Source organism: Schistocerca cancellata, chromosome 5 (assembly GCF_023864275.1).
Source record: "Schistocerca cancellata isolate TAMUIC-IGC-003103 chromosome 5, iqSchCanc2.1, whole genome shotgun sequence".
In the NCBI taxonomy this organism is placed as follows: Eukaryota; Metazoa; Arthropoda; class Insecta; order Orthoptera; family Acrididae; genus Schistocerca; species Schistocerca cancellata.
The window spans coordinates 236,909,479-236,922,608 of record NC_064630.1 but is presented as its reverse complement, the minus strand read 5'-3'; positions in this window follow the sequence as shown (position 1 = coordinate 236,922,608).

The window sequence follows — 13,130 nt, the reverse complement described above, 5'->3', positions numbered from 1 at the left end:
CCGTGGTGTAACCATCACTGCTGACATTTATTGTCAACAAGCGGGTCGTGTTGCAGACGCAGTCCATAAACAACGACTAGGAACTGCACGAAGTATTACCACTGCGCGTTAACGTCCTCTCACATTCTGCTAGACTGACAAATTCTGCTAGACACGAATTGGCTTGGGAAGTCATCCGCACCATCCTTGTTCACCTGATCTTGTGATCTCATATTTTCGCCTTTACGCTTTCTATCGAACAACATTAAAGGACGTGATTCTTGAGTTTCTCCCGGCGTATTTGATAATCAAAATATCCACGGGTGTACTGCCAGTCTACAGCGTCCAACGGGCACAATATTTCGGCGATCATACATGTCGCCAGCATCAGATAAACTGACGGACTAAGCTCCTGTGAATGGGCCGGCACGGAGATCCGTACGCTATGGCTGCTCAGAGGGAACTGGGTTCGGTCGCGGCGGCGGCAGATTTAAATACCCTCCGCCCGCAGCGCGCTCCCTCCGCTGCCGGTCGCGCGTTGGAACAGATTGCGACGGCGTCTGAGATGACGTCGGAGTAATGGCTCTGTCCGCCGTGGTCGTCACAACTAAGCGTTTGCTCGATTTACTCTTCATTAACCCAATCGCTGGTTCCCAAGCCTTGCTAAGATTATAGCCACAGTCAAGGTTTATGAAGTCGTCATTGGTGCGAATTTCGATGGCCTCTCTAACAATGCTGTCCCAGTATCTCGACGTCTGTACCAGAATCCTCGTGCTTTCATACTCCATAGCGTGATTTTGTGACAAACAATGTTCAGCGACCGCCGACTTGCTCGGATACATCAGTCGAGTGTGCCTCTGGTGTTCACGGCATCGATCCTCGACGGTACGCATCGTCTGACCGTTATACGACTTGCCACGTTGACACGGGAGAAACTCAAGAATCACATCATACACCTTTACGGGGAGGAGATGTACCGCAGCATGAATAAATTTCAAAAGTTGCGCCACCGTAGATGTCGTTTGCTAAGTATGCTTGCCTTTCTAAAGAAATGTCGTTCCGAGAATGTTGTTCCAAATTTTGCTAAGGTTATGCATCACATCGATTCTGCAGTAGCTAAGAAATCAAGAAACGAGCCAGCCTCGCATTGGTACGTGAGAGAGAGCAATTCACCCGCCGGAGCCTTGAGTTTATCTCACAGGAATTACTCAAACTACATTTGTAACTGGCTAGTAATTTCACTTCTTTTTCCTGGGATTGGATTGATGGTGTCACCTGGGTTGCAGCTGATTCCGCCCATAAGAAGGCAACGGGACGTCAAACAGCTAATTTCTCACGTCTCCTTGACAAACCATCTCTACAGGTTCCATGCAAGACTGCCATCAATTTGAGTGGCATGGTGTTGAGTGATGATGCGGTCTCGGTTTTGCAGAAAGGTCTCAACTTCGCTCCCTCCCCCAAGTTCACTCTGGTCGCAGAAATTGTTAGTGCTATTGAACAGGTTGCAGCTCGACTTCCGCCTGAATCAGCTGAGGAAATATGTCGTGAAACGTGTTGTGCGTTGACGAAATCCAAGCCGATGAAGTCAAATATCACCAGTAAAGAGAGGGCGGCCATTCGTGATCTGAGGGAGCGCTCTGAAATTGTTGTCTTACCGGCTGACAAAGGCAATGCTACAGTTGTTGTCTCCCATAAGGACTACACGGATAAGATGCAGAGCCTGCTAAATGACGATTCCTACCGGAAGGTCAGCGTTGACCCTAGAAAGAAGGTGGAGAACAAGACGAAGTCGCTTCTCAAGGACGCAGATTTACCGGAGAGTGACGCTAAGAAATTGTTACCCCAAGGTCCGGTACCGCCTACACTATATAGACTTCCGAAGGTTCACAAGGAGGGGGTACCATTACGCCCCATTGTCAGCAACATCAGGGCACCTACATATTTGTTGGCCAAATACCTAACGGGAATATTAAGTCCTTATGTGGGTAAATGCACCCATCACATCCGTAATTCCGTGGATTTTGTTAAACGCCTTGATAGCTTCAGGTTGGATGAGTCAGATATCATGGTGAGTTTTGACGTCGTTTCCTTGTTTGCGAGGGTACCCTGCGAGAGTCACTAGAACTGATTAGTCAGATGTTTGACGAGACCACTGAACTTTTTAGGCATGTCTTGACTTCCACGTATTTTCTTTTTAATGGAGAATACTACGAACAAACGGAGGGAGTCGCCATGAGTAGCCCACTGTCACCGGTGGTAGCGAATTTGTACATGGAGAACTTCGAGGAGGAAGCCCTGTCGTCATCCGAATGGAAACCTACTTGCTTTTTCCGTTACGTGGACGACACGTTCGTCATCTGGCCACATGGTATGGATAAACTCCTTGACTTCCTTACACATCTTGACGTCTTGGTCAAGAGAAGGGCTGACGGCACCCTAGATCATGGGGTGTATCGGAAGACAACGCACACTGATCTGTATTTGCACGCAGACAGCTGCCACCACCCTTCACAAATGGGGTACTTAAAACTCTAGTACATAGGGTGTGCACTATTTCCGACGCAGAGAGTCTACCCCTGGAATTGGAACATCTGAGAACTGTATTTCGAAAAAATGGGTACTCAGAGTGGAAGATTCAACATGCTCTCCGCAGATGGATGAAATCACGAGGGAGAAGGTAGGCACTGCGTTCATTCCATATATAGGGGCACTCTCGGGGAAAATCGCCCGCATTTTGAAGAAACACCGGGTCGGAACTATGTTTTGTCCTCCGAATAAAACTCGTGCTCTGGTGGGGAGCGTCAAGGATGACCTCGGTTTGAGGAAGGCCGGCGTGTACCAGATTTCGTGTCAGTGTAGCAAGTCGTATATTGGTCAGACGATGCGTACCGTCCAGGATCGATGCCGTGAACACCAGAGGCACACTCGACTGATGTATCCGAGCAAGTCGGCGGTCGCTGAACATTATCTGTCGGAAAATCACGCTATGGAGTATGAACGCACGAGGATTCTGGTACAGACGTCGAGATACTGGGACAGCGTTGTTAGAGAGGCAATCGAAATTCGCACCAATGACGACCTCATAAACCGTGATTGTGGCTATAATATCAGCAAGGCTTGGGAACCAGCGATTGGGTTAATCAAGAGTAAATCGAGCAAACGTATACTTGTGACGACCACGGCGGACAGAGCCATCACTCCGACGTCATCTCAGACGCCGTCGCAAGCTGTTCCACAGCGGAGGGAGCGCGCCGCGTGCGGAGGGTATTTAAATCTGTCGCCGCCGCGACCAAACCCAGTTCCCTCTGAGCAGCCATAGCGTACGGATCTCCGTGCCGGCCCATTCACTGGAGCTTAGTCCGTCAGTTCACCTGATGATGGCGACATGTATGATCGCCCAAATATTGTGCCCGTTGGACACTGTAGACCGGCAGTACACCCGTAGATATTATGATTAACATTAAAGGACGTTCCTTGCCGGATGTAAATACGCTTTGAATACGGCAGGACGAATTCTTTGCCTCAAAACCACGTGATTTCTACAGTCACGAAACCGAAAAGTTTCCTCAGCTTAGGCAGACTATTGTAATTAGCCAAGCAGAATGTATTATTGATGACTGGAGTCTCCGTTGTGTGTATTTCTTGAGTTTATTAAACTTACGTAAAAACTTATGCAGCAACCTAATACAGTTATAAATGTTTCTATATCTAAGTTTGACTAATGCACAAGACGTTGGTTTTTTATATTTTCGCTATTGTATTTCTGTGTAGTACCACATGGTGTAAATAATTACATGCTTTAGACCGAGTCTGTGTCCATTTTTAAGTAACTGTGCATAGCTCTTACGACCAGTATTTATTTCAGAAAAATTAATCTAATGAAACCATGTCTAATGGAACTTTTTTTCAATGAACGTTTTTCTGTAGCAATTTATGACAAAATTATTGAAGTCTTGTAGCGTCTATAGCGTATCCATTTCGATTTTCCTACTTTAACTGAAAGAAAAATACTAGTATCCAACTTAATCCCGAACACTGCAGAACAGGGAAGTGAGTTACTACCGATATATTGGTTCGTCATGCATTTGAAACTAGTTTTAAATGCTTAGTTCTGTGTGTTAGTTAATATGTTTACATGGGACGCCCAAAATCGGATTTCATAAACCGATTTCACATAACCGTTTTCTGTAGTTCATGTAAAGACTACCAATTCTCTTTTGGTAATCAGTTCTAACTGCCGGTTTTCCATTTCCAAAATTGATTTTCGCACTCTTGTAAACACACAACCGTTTCTGAATAATCACGTCTTGTTTTCGAAATATTCGACTAATTTGGACGGGGCTAGCAAACCCACATCAGTCCTTAACATGCAAACACGACAGCGAGAATCCGTTTTCGAAATTTGTAACATAGACGCAGCCCGAGGTGTTTCACGTCTATCGAGTTAGAGCCATCTTATATAACAATGCTTTCTTTATTCCGTCGGTTTTGATTTCACATGACTCGTCAAAGTTTGAAGCAAATAAGAAATGGGTTGTTATCAACTCAACCCATGAACACAGACTGACATTTATCAAAGCTTTTCCCTTACATGAAGAACTAAAAAACGTTCCTAAAAAATGAGTAATAATACACTGCAATATCAACTGAAAAATATTCATGAAAAAAATTTGGTAACAGAATCTATTTCTACAGGAGTAAACCACGATGTGTGAAGCTGAGTTATTGCACAGTCACTGTTTGGAGATGATCTTTATACCGAACTCACTGCCTCCAGTTCATTACACACAAGCCCTTGCATTTTAAGTTTTACAAGCATTTGCCTCTTGAGAGCGAGTGAGTTTATTGCACTTCTGAGACACGGCAGGAAATGGTAAGAATCGTCATTTTGGTAATGTTTTGGAATGCTTCACAACAGCTACTTTATTCTCAACGACCTTAAAAAATTCATCTCCAGTATTGTTTGGCTACTATTCTTCTCTTTTCTTAGCTATTGTGAACTTTACAACTCATCGTCATCTAGTGGGGATGTTTTTCACTCCCTCATGTATGTTACCAAACACAGCATGAATAAACGCATAACTGTTTAAATATGTGTATTTGTATGTGTGTGTGGGGGTGGGTGGGGGTTACATGTGTAGTAAGAGACGATGTATTCCAGAAGAGTACACACAGTGGTTCACTTAATATGGGCTATACCAATTTTCATAATTAGTTCAAGATATCAGAGAAAGCTTTCCAATAAATGATAGCACACAAAGGAGAGAGCATTTTGATATACAGCTAATACTTGTAAGTGTTCTGTCACTGACAACGAGTTTGTCTATTAAATGGAAGAAAATAAACCACGAAGGGTACTTCTTGCCCAATGAGAGCTATTGACGATAGCGGAGTACAGTGACAGAGGCTAATTAACTTTTGATATGACATTTCTGATACGAATACTGCGGGAACTGAATTGTAGCTTCACTCACTTGCGCTGGCCGCCGGCTCGCGCCGCTAATAATAAACATTCTGGATGTCGCCCTTCTGGCGCGGCCCGACCGCCGGTGTGGACAGTGCGCTGAGCGGAGTGGCCGCGCGGTTTGAGGCGCCATGTCATGAATTGCGCAGTCCCTCCCACCGGAGGTTCGAGTTCTCCCTCGGGCATGGGTGTGTGTATGTGTGTGTTTTGTTCTTAGCATAAGTTAATTTATTTCAAGTAGTTTCTAATTCTAGGGACCGATGACCTCTGCAGTTTGGTCTCTTAGGAATTCACACAAATTTGGATAATTTTTGTGGACAGCGCAATGCTAAACAGTGTGTTTGATATCCACGCACATCCTGACCCGGCCCAGCTCGTGTCGTCCGATGTCCAGTGTGAACACACTCATTCGAACTCTGGGTATGGCCCCCTGCCGCACTGCCGGAGGAAAGCGGCGATTCTTTATTAGGCACAGTCAGGCTCCCCGACGTAAACATCTGCCAACATGATGAAGTTACTTCCACGGCTACCAGTATCAGGCTGTGATTCTGAGAGACACCTTCCCAGTGGTGTGCAGCACGTGCGCTCAAAAACAGCGTACAGGCATCCCAGAAAAATCGTAGCTAGGTAACGAAACACAAAGACGTTCCGTAGGCAAAAGTATCGCTGCGAGCGCAAATACAGCTCAGTGTCATTATCAATCAACAGGCTAGATGAGGGAATACTTGTTACAAATGGTCATGAACGGACGTATTAGAGGCATAGTTTCACATTTTAATCTGTCAAGCAGAAAAATTGCGAATTAATGGTCTGAAACATTTCGTACTTAACGTTTTCGTTTTATCCAGTTATCACAAACAAGTCAAATGAATACTGGAATTACTGGACGTATGGAAGTCAGGTTCTTGGATTCAATTCAGTGATGTCACGTTGGAAGCAGTGGCGCTGAAGAGCTCTCAGAATGCGGGAAGTCTGCAAGTCCTTTAAACCGCAGTGGAATACTATCTGCTGGGAATTTGCAATTGAATTAGCACGGCTGTTAAACGTAATTTATCGCCGAGTCGTCGAGCGGAAAATTGTCCTCAGAGAATGGAAAAAGACAGTGAGAGACAGTGGACGCTGAGGGCGGTATTGCGGCGATTGCTACGAGCAACAGAGCTACATAAACGATACGACCCTGTGACACGTTAATTAAGAATGGTGCGTATTGCAGTAGAGTCATCATTTCTCTTATTCGTGCATGAAAATGCGAGGTGCGGTGAATAAGTAATTCAATACGTCTCTTTTCTGGGCCAATTTCGATTGAAAAATGTATAATTTGTTGTGGGAAATCGGAAAATTTTTCCACTTCATTCGACATAGTTTAACGACATTCCCATAGGTGGCTGTGCTATGCTTAGCCTTCAAAATGGCATCTGTAACCGACGTGCTTTCCAAACAGAGTGCTCCCAATGACTTTCTTTTGGTGGGAAACCGGAGCATCCAAAATCTTCACAGGCGCTTGCAGAATGTCTACGGAGACCTGGCAATGAACGAAAGCACGGTGAGTGATTGGGCTAGGCTTCTGTCATCATAGAAAGGCTTCGCAAACATGTCCAATCTCCAGCGTACCGGCCGGCCGTTCACAGCTTTAATTCCTGCTATGTTGGAATGTCCAGTCATCTCATTCCAGGTCATCGACGGATCACAAACAACTCGCTGCACAACTGGACGTCTCTGTTGGTTGTGTTGACACATTCATCTACCAGTGGATACTCGAAGTGTGTGTCCGTGTGTTCGTCGCCGCTAAACAGTAGGCCTTAAAGAACAGAGTTCTATCTGTGCAGAACTGCTTGCCCCTTATGAGACTGATCGTGATGATTTTTTGTCGAACGTCGTCACAGGCGATGAAAAAGTCGTTCATCACTTCGAACCCCAAACAAAACGGCAACGCATGGAGTGATGCTACACCATATCTCATCCGAAGAAGAAGTCCGAAGCCGCACTCTAAGCCGACAAGGTCACTGCGACGGTCTGTGTCACTCTGATTTGTCCTCCATCGTGGTGCCACAATCAAGATTGAAGTGTATCGTACTATCAATAAGAAACTGTAGACACGACTTTAGTGTATTCTTCTCCATGACATCACAAGGCCTCACACAAGCCGGCGCACCCGAGGAGCTCACAAAACTTCATTCGACTGTTTTTCCTCATCCACCATACAGCCCGGATGCCTCATCTTTCAGTTTCCATATGTTTGTCACACCGTGGGAAGCAGTACGTGGTTGGTGGGGAGGTTACTGAAGCAGCGACACGTTGGCTCCGACGCCGATCGTAGAACAGTACCATGAGGCGGACTGGTCTTAATAGGAAGGTGTCATATGGTCGTCGCAATGGACGGAGATTATGTTAAGGGCTTTTCTAATCTTAACAGTGGGTAACAACATGGTTTATTAGAATCCTGAACAGAACAAAAAAACGCCTCTTGTATTCAATGAGGTGACAGAACTCATGATAACTACATCTACATACCTACTATGCAAAGCCATCGTACGGTGCATGTCGGAGTGTGCCCTATACCACTAATAGATATCTCTTAAATATCGTGTGGGACCACCTTTATCAAGGCGTAGTGCAGTAACTCCAGATGGCAAGGATTATCGCACACATCCATGCCCGAGGCAGGATTCAAACCTGCGACCGTATCAGTCGCACGGTTCCGGACTGAGGCACCTAGAACCGCTCGGCCACCGCTGCCGGCAAGTCGTTTAAAGTCCCCTCCAGATCTGTTGGTCCGTGTTCTCTCTATAGGGGTACATAATTGCGAAAGTGTTGCCAATGCAGGATTTCGTGCTCTAACTGACCTGCCGATTATGTCCGATAAATCAGCGATGGGATTTACGTCGGGCGATTCGGCCCAATCATTCACTCTAACTGATCAGAATGTTCTTGAAATCAAGCGCCAAGAATTGCGGCCCCGTGAAATGTCGCATTGTAGCCATAAAAATTCCACTGTCAGTGATCGGTTCAGCTGGACCAGAGCACCCATCATTCCACGTAAAGTGAGCCCACACCATTATGGAACCACCACCAGCTTTTTGACAAGTTGGGCTTATGGCTTCGGGGTACTCGAAATCTATCATCTCCTATTACCAACTGAAACAGGTCTCTTCTGACCAGTCCACGGATTTCCAATTGTCCCCGGTCCAAACGATATGGTCAAGAGCCCGGTGCAGGTACTGCACGCGATTTCGTGCTGTTAACAAAGGCACTAGCGTCGGTCGTCTGCTGCCCACTAACGCCAAATTTTCCCGGATTCTCCTAACAGGTATGTTCGTGTCCGTCCCACATTGATTTCTGCGTCATTTCACGCAGCGCTGCTTTTCTGTTAACGCAATCGCCCCTACCTGTAGTCATTAACCAAAGGCCGTCGACTATTGCATTGTACATAGTGAGGTGTGATGCCTGAAATTCTCGGCACGCTCTTGACACTGTGGATCTTGGAATATTGAACTTACAAGATGGTCTCCGATTCGACAGTGGCTCGATGATGGTTCTGCCCTTAGACGTCGTTTTCGTGTCGTGGAAGTGGTATTTAACAACTGGTATTTATTATCTCTAGTGGTAGAATTAAAATTTGATATAGTGCCCGATATTTGAAAGAGATGAGTTTATATAAAGTGGTACAAGTGATAAAAGTTTTGAATTGCAATCCGTCACCACTGGCGTGGAGCCGGCTCCTAATACGTCACGCGTCGGACATCGTCAGCCGTGCTGAGGCAGCAGAGTGCGGATTCCAGCTGCCAGTGGATGCGTCAGGCGTCCCAGCTGTCCAGCCGTCACTGCCAGATGCTGGCGACTCGGCGTCGCCGACTACGGCGCTATTTTCAGGCGTAGCTTACTAACAGCTATTTGCAGGTATTCCCACGGCGTGCCTTATGCGACTGAATACGCCAGATGCCGCAGGAGGTGGGTGGAGTTTCTGCGCCGTTTAGTGTCTGAAAAACTAAATTATGTCCACTGGATTAGTAAGAATGTAACTCATAACTACTAATAAATATCTAGTGTGGGGAGCTATTATTTATTTGTGTGACTAATAATGGAAAGAATTTATGAGTTTTAAAACAGTCTTATCTCCGTGACTGCGTTTAGAAACGGCGCAAACGAACAACAATAAAACCCTGATCCGACACGTCATTTGTTACTCAATGTTTCATGGATCTCCGCCCCACCAAATTTCTATAAATCCCTCCAAATCCTCGAGCGTCATGCACTCCATCTCACCTTCTACATTCGTTTACCTTCCCCCACCTAGAACCTCTACCATCTCATCAAATTCCCATCCCTCCTCACCCGCACCAAAGCCCTACGCATCTCTCGTACTGTCTGGAAACTAGTCTCCAATAACCCCTGATCACTAACCATGATATGCTGCTCCGCCTTCACCAACACATTCGTCCATCCCTGCACCCCCACACACATGTTCCAACGAGTCTTCAACCACCTCCTTCTCGCAGACAATCAGATCCGCTCTGATATTTATCCCACCTACCAACTTTAAACCTTCCCCGCCTAGTCCACCCCACATCAGGGCTCCTATCTCCTTTTCCCTCTACACTCACCCATATCCCTTTCTTCGTGTAACCGTTACCCTCCCCACACATCATTACTCCTCCTCACCATCTGTCCTTCCCAATGTCCGTATTCCCACTATCTGCTTCTCCTCCTGCCTCTCATCTCCATACAGGCCCTTATCCCCTTCCTCCCCCCTCCACGCCTGATCATCTATGGAGCACATTCTCTCCATATTCATAGAATAATTTCACCTCATCGCAACTGTGTTTTTAAATTGTACATATTATTCGTCCTATTAGCCATCCATCATTAATCACTTTAACTTACAGCGTAATCAGTCCGGACATATTTATTTTTCTGTCACTTTTGTTCTCTTTTTATGAACACTCTTGGCTGAAGAAGGGAGTATCGTACCTCCGACAGCCCTCCCTCCCCTTCCGGCCAAATGGGGTGTATGGGGATGAAATGACAATAAAGGGGACAAACAAATTAGCGAAAGCTGTCGGGGGCGACAAATTTTGCTGGTGGGAGGGTCTGTCCCCGGCGTGTAATCATACAGTCACGGCGCTCGGGACACCAGCTGGCAGAACAACAGATGCAGTCAGACACATTAGTTCATTAGAAAATCTGGTACCAAAAAGAGCCCGTACGGAGGCCAAAATACCACAAGTAGTCGATGACACAAGTAGTCGACGACATCTTGGGAGAACTGCAGGAACAGCTCAAAAAGTATTAAGTTTCCTTTAGAACCAAGACGAAACTAAGAGTCCAAACTGAAAAGTTTAGAGCTGACAACCCTAACGCTGTTGACGTCTGGAAAACAAAATTGCTGAACTTCAGTCATAAAACGAAAGATTAAGAAATGAGTGCAAAACTGCTCCTATCTCATTCATTGTAGTAGCGGCATTAGGTCAAAAGCTAAATCAAAGAATAAGAAAGAATCCAAAATGGGAAGGCGAAATAAACCAAGACAACTACTTTTCAAGTAATAAACAAGTAAAGATGCTACGATTGATCGAGACACTATCACAAAAGAATACAAATCCAAGGAAAGACAACATAAAGACCAAGGCGATCAGAAAAGTAGGGAGCACGGGGATTCTGGATACACGATCTTTGGCAGACAAAAAGAAAATTACTACCAAAACTGCACAGTTAGAGGACATTCACCGAGGGAGGTGGCGCAGTGGTTAGCACACTGGACTCACATTCGGGAGGACAACAGTTCAATCCCGTGTCTAGCCTTCCCGATTTACGTTTTCCGTGTTTTCCCTACATCGCTTCAGACAAATGCCGCGATCGTTCCTTTAACAGGGCGCGGCCGACTTCCTTCCCTAATTGATGAGACCGATGACCTCGCTGTTTGGTCTCTTCCCCCAAAACGACCTAACCCAGAGGACATTCGATGCGAAAAGCCACGGGAACCAAGGCCACTACTAACAGTAAATTAGGTTACAACCTCACTAACTGACTAAGTATTTCTAGACAACCTTGATTAAATAAACCTCAGTGAGCATATTACGAGAGAGGCATTTCAGTAATAACTTAAAATCAGATTCAAGAGAACGCGTAGAAGCAAAAGAACTATGAACAATGTACTTCAGGTTACACCAAGGGACAGATTTTTGCTTTTACATGGCGATAGAGCGCACGTACATCTAATGTCATTACACATCAGAAACTTTGTGTCAGTCCAAAGATGTTTTAAATGTTGGTGATATGGTCACCCGACCAAACGTTGTGATGAAGAGCCAGTTTGTTCATATGGCTCTGAGCACTATGGGACTCAACGTCTTAGGTCATAAGTCCCCTAGAACTGAGAACTACTTAAACCTAACTAACCTAAGGACATCACACACACCCATGACCGAGGCAGGATTCGAACCTGCGACCGTAGCAGTCCCGCGGTTCCAGACTGCAGCGCCAGACCCGCACGGCCACCGCGGCCGGCGAGCCAGTTTGTGTAAGATGTTTTAAACCGGACCACTAGAATCCAAATGTCTTGAGGAAAAGTTGTGAGTTGCATTCCTTGTAAATACAAAGATAGAACAGGCGATAAATCCTGGTGTCCACAGTGTCCAACGTGTACAAAAGTACATTAAATGCAGATAGAAGGTAAGGTATGTCGTCACCAATAATGTCTGCTACGCAGTACAGCAACTATAGGCAACTACACTCCCTCCCATGCTAATATCAACAGCACTTATCTATAGTACAACCCGGAAATAAGAACGAAACACAAATATAAGTATCCATTCACACGAATAGGAGCCTCGTGGCGAGCAGTGGCATGGAGTAAACAGCTATGGCTACTAGAAAACGACAGAATTACAATATCTTCTTTTATGTGAATTTATTAAAAGTAAATGTTTATATGCTACTGATTTCATAGATAATGCATGGCTGCAAGGTGTCGTGAACTATAACACAGTATCTAGCGCTCTGCTTCCCGAGCGGGAAGGCGTTCAGGTCTCCGGCACGAATCCGCCAGGCGAAATAGAGTCGAGATCGGGTGTGCCAGCGAGCCTTTGGATGGTCTTTAAGGCTGTTTTCCATATATCTCGGCGAATGGGGGCTGGGTCCCCTTATTCCGCCTCAGTTACTCTACGTCGGCGATTGCTGCGCTAACACTGCCTCCACGTACGCCTACACCATAATTACTCTACCACGCAAACATTGGGGCTATACTCGTCTATTATGAGACGTCCCAGGGGAAGGGGGGGGAGGAGGTGGTCCTCTGGGGGCTGAACACTCAATAACCCGGTTTGGTGGGAGGCGGCGGTGAGGTGGGTGGACTGTTGTGGCCTCTTGTGGGGTTGTGAACCACTGAGGGCTGCGGCGGGACGAAGCCTCTCTGTCGTTTCTAAGTCTCCGGTTCAATACACAACACACATAGCGCATAAGATATGAAATTGTTGAATGAGCACCATTCCAAACAGCCATTTTTATGAGGACAGAAGAAGTAGAAGAAGAAGTAATGAGACATGAACAAGAAATGAAAAACACATAAAACTCCACTAAGAATCGTTATAACAAAAATAGTAATTCAAGCAGCAACAAAACAAATACACATGAAACGGAACAGTACTCAAAGAATATAGAACAGCTTAAGCCAAATCGATCAGTAGAAGAG